We start from the raw sequence: 4,417 nt of genomic DNA on the forward strand, positions 1-4,417 counted from the left end.
TGTCCCGGCTACTAGGCTATCGCATGTGAGGATCCTACAGGTGGCCGATCGTTTATAACCTTTTCTCACAGCAGCTAGAATAATTAAATGTATAATTTTGATGGCGGATTGTAATCCAGAAAGAACTGTGTGTTTATTAAACACATGTGAATGAAATTAAATTATATTCCAGTTTTAAATGTGCTTCTGATTACAGATAGCCTGGGATTACAAAAGATTTGTATTTTAAAGACAACCAGTTCAAAGGGAGCATAATTTGCTTTTTGGGTTAAAATAATTTCTTAACATGAAATTCGAGTGGTATGACAATTCGAGATTAGATTGTACTGAAATTGAAATCTACACACTATATTCACATAGTCACGTAATGCTGATGTTGTTAACATTAACAATTTGAGAATAAAGTATAACAATAATAATAATTTGCACGGTTTGATGTGATATGAGCTAACCGATCTTTAGATTTAATCACCATTGGTAGCGCGATTTCTTGTAATGCTTTTTTCCTCAGTTGGTCCGAACAAACGTGGCAGATTGTTACTTGTTCAGATGACAATATACGGTTAAAATTCCTATTTGGGTCATATATTCCAAGACGTAGGCTAGAATCTGTGATTGCGAAGTACAGTAAATATCCACACCGGTGCGGTGACTGACTGCCACACACACTCCTCAAAACATTAGATTCATCCGCGCTGGAACCGAGCCGGCGCACAACCCACGCAAGGAAGATAATTCCGCAAACAGCTGCAATTGCAGGTTTTCAAACAGAGATAGCGACAAAGAGGCAAAACTTACGGACTGCAGCTTTAAACACTTGAATTTGTTTCTTTCTCCCTATTTTAAGCAAAGACATATCTATTGTCTAGTTATTTTGGATCCTAGATTGGTACAAATATTTTGCATTGGAAATTTGTTAAATTGTTAATGTGTTTATCGATTAATTTCATGCCAATCAAACTAAGCAAAAGGTCAAGTTGACTATCAGAGTTAAGAAGAAGAATAAGAAGAAATTGTTTTGCATCTAGTTTATTTAATCTCTCACAATTTTCTTGAAGATTTTGTTGGAGAGCAGTGGGTTTTGTTTTAGACATGTTCTATTTGTATTTATATGATTGTGTACTTAAAATCAATATGCTTCACACGTTACATTGGTGGTTTTTGGTTTTGTTGAGAGTTTCTTGTATGGGGGGGCACAACAGCCACTAACCAGGATTGTTTGAGTTACAACAGCAAGAAAAACGTGGTTTAATTGGTCCTGCAGTCTCCGGAAATACACAATCAGCACGAAACGAGCTCTTGAAGGGGAAGAGCTGCTATGCCTACAACAATACTGTTCTTCTGCTCTTTACTGCAGTTTTATTCAGGATTTATTTTAGCAATGTATGTTCTAGATGTTTTCAAAGCTTTCCATTTGTCATATACGCATCGTTTTTCAAAGTATTGCGAGTGTATACTTGATGTTTTCAGTCCTGAAACCCTTAAATATTGCTTGCCAATTATTTAGAAACTATAAAGACATGAAACGTGAGTATTATTATTACTTATAAACTTTAACATCTAGGCTACACTAAACATGTTAGCTAAGCTCGATTCCTGAACGAATCTTTGCTTTGAGTCGGGTCTTTTCAATGACTCAATCGAACTGGCTAACAAAAATGGTCTGAATGATTTGTTCATCAATTCGACTCAAGATCCGACTCATAATGATCCAGTTTATTGAACAGAGAGCCGTTTTGATGTCAAAATTATGAATTTTAGTTAATTTTAGTAGATTATTTGTAAGAACCGATGGACGGAAGTAGGTCGATTTTATTTTCTGCGCGTTTAGTTTTTTCACAAAAAATAACCAAGGATGCAGATTCTAATGTTTCTAGTGTTTATTTTCCCTAATCTGTCCAGAAGCAAAACCTTAAACTATTCAAGTCACTCTCCCCATCGAATGGAAAACATTATCATTGTGACCATAGTGTTTTTCGTGATGGCCTTTGTTGTGTTCATCTCCTGCTGCCTGAGTAAAAGAATGAGAAAACTTATGCATAAGTGTCAGTATTTGTGTACAAAGAGATGCATGTGGGTTTTGTTCATACTAAATGCTGCCTTTTGATTCATCTTTTGTAGAACATATGGTGTTAAGAATTACCGTCATGATTGCACAATACCATTCACAGGGGAGTCAGTACTCACATTACCAGGCTAATAACCTTCACCCAGCTTATGGATTGCAACCCATTCCGACTGGACCAACTCTGGGACAACCATGTGTACCGGGACCACCACCAACATATCTGGAGGCTGGTAAGATCTGCAAACATATACCTGTTTAATAATAAGAATAAAGCCTAGCACATTCTACAAGACCAAATGTTGTTGAACTTTTATTGTTTTAAGTCTGCGACAAGACGTTCATGTTGCAACAAAATCGCCATACTTGCACTTAATATACATAAAGGGATAATTCATCCAAAAATGAAAATTCTGTCATCATTTACTCACCCTCAAGCACAAAAGAATATATGTTGAAGAATGTTGGTAACCAGACGGTTGACAGTAGCCACTGACTTCCATAGTATTTATTTTCCATACCATGGAAGTCAATGGCTACTGTCAACTGTTACCAACATTCTTCAAAATATCCTCTTTTGTGCTTGAGGGTGAGTAAATGATGACAGAATTTTAATTTTGGTTGAACTATTGCTAAATCTAGCTGACCCATCTTTAAGTGTGTGCACTCCGTCTTCGACAAGAAAGACAGCAACAAGGAGCCACTTAAAATGTGAGTGGAAGTACAGAGCCAAAAACTGTGGAAGCTCAAAACTGCCTAAACATCTTTTTTATTGTCACAGAACTATTTGTTCACATGCCAAGAATAAATTCTTGCGTAACTATGTGTGTGAGTTTTTGAGAACAGGATTGTGGTGACTGGGCGAGATGAATGATTTTGCAATGGCATGACTGACGCAGACAACTGAAAATAAGAAACTTTACATTACATGAGAAATAAAGGGGGAAAAATCAATCCTATCTTTAATTACCGAACAACTGGTTTTCGTTTTCCAGCAGGTCAGTTTCCTGCTCCCTTCAGCCAGGCTGCATATGACGGATGTCAGATCATGTACGATCTACAACCACCGGTTCAACCAGCGGTTCCCACAGACCACACCTCACCTCAACCGCCATACAACCCCGATTACGTGAAATCCCCAGAGACCAGTTAAACCACCACACACACACAAAAAATGGCCAGTTATCAACACTGGATTGTGGAGGGTTTCGCATTCCCGCGCTTCTTCTACAGATTCTGAAAAGATTGTGTTGAGAATAAAAGTATTGTTGTTGTTCATGTGCATTTGCCATTGCTAAGTTAATACTTGCTTTGTGAACTTTTTTACTCCAGTCATGACCCACTGTTTGTTTGTTTCTCTTAATTTTAACCAAATTTGCTCTCAGTGTTTTGACACCTTTTGTTGTATGGCCTTTTGTTTAATGGTCAATAAATGGCATCTTAAACTAAATTTTTTAATGGTCAAAAGTTAATGCATCATCTCTAAGTGTGAAAACAATCCTTTGTACAATTTTATTGTAGTTTTTGAACATTATTCTATCAAACAAATCAACCAGTCACTGGCCAACTTCAGACTTATGGTGAATAAATAGCAGAAATCTTAAACTGAACTGCTCTCCATGTGTGAAAACAATCTTGCACCATCTTAAGACTATTTTTATTGTATATTTTGGACATACTCTTAAAGATAAAGGTTCTTCACTGGCATTAATGGTTCCACAAAGAACTTATAACATACATAGAACCTTTACATCACACAAAACAAAAGGTTCTTTATAGCGGAGGATGGTGTTCTCTAAATATTCACTAAAAGGTTCTTTGGGGAACCCAAAATGGTTCTTCTGTGGCATTGCTAAGAAACCCCCCTTTTGTAACCTTTATTTTTAAAGGGGTGGTTCATTGCAATTTCACTTTTTTAACGTTAGTTAATGTCTAATGTTGCTGTTTGAGCATAAACAATATCTGCAAAGTTACGAAGCTGAAAGTTCAATGCAAACGGAGATATTGTCTTTTAAAATTCTGGCAGTTTATTGCCTACAAAAACGGCTGGTTGGGACTACAACAAGTTACGTCCCGGGTTCGTGACATCACAAACCCAGATAAACCCCGCCCTCGGGAAAAGGCAGCAAAGGGGGCGAGGCCATGCTGTGCTGCTTTAGAGAAGAGGAAGAGAAAACTAGAGGTGCACGTAAAAATCTATTCATATATGAATCGCGATTCTGTCTTCTAACGATTCTAATGGATTCACAAGTTTCAAAATCAATGTTCTAAAGCAGCGGTTCTTAATACTGTTCCTCGCGTTCCCCTGCTCTACACACGCTCTGCATCTCTCTCTCTCTCTCTCTCTCTCTC

At 37.3% G+C, this 4,417-nt stretch overlaps 1 long non-coding RNA gene across 1 annotated transcript in view; it reads left to right on the forward strand.

Annotated features, from left to right (window-relative positions):
* LOC107704445 (uncharacterized) overlaps positions 1-3,280 on the forward strand; it is a 5,033-nt gene extending 1,753 nt beyond the window's left edge. Inside the window, exons 2-3 of the long non-coding RNA XR_001635962.1 lie at positions 2,172-2,298; positions 3,061-3,280. This is a non-coding gene — a long non-coding RNA (uncharacterized LOC107704445). The remainder of the gene's footprint in view (positions 1-2,171; positions 2,299-3,060) is intronic.
* The last annotated feature ends 1,137 nt before the right edge of the window (positions 3,281-4,417 follow it).

This window comes from Sinocyclocheilus anshuiensis, unplaced genomic scaffold (genome assembly GCF_001515605.1).
Source record: "Sinocyclocheilus anshuiensis isolate Anshui unplaced genomic scaffold, SAMN03320099.WGS_v1.1 scaffold1546, whole genome shotgun sequence".
In the NCBI taxonomy this organism is placed as follows: Eukaryota; Metazoa; Chordata; class Actinopteri; order Cypriniformes; family Cyprinidae; genus Sinocyclocheilus; species Sinocyclocheilus anshuiensis.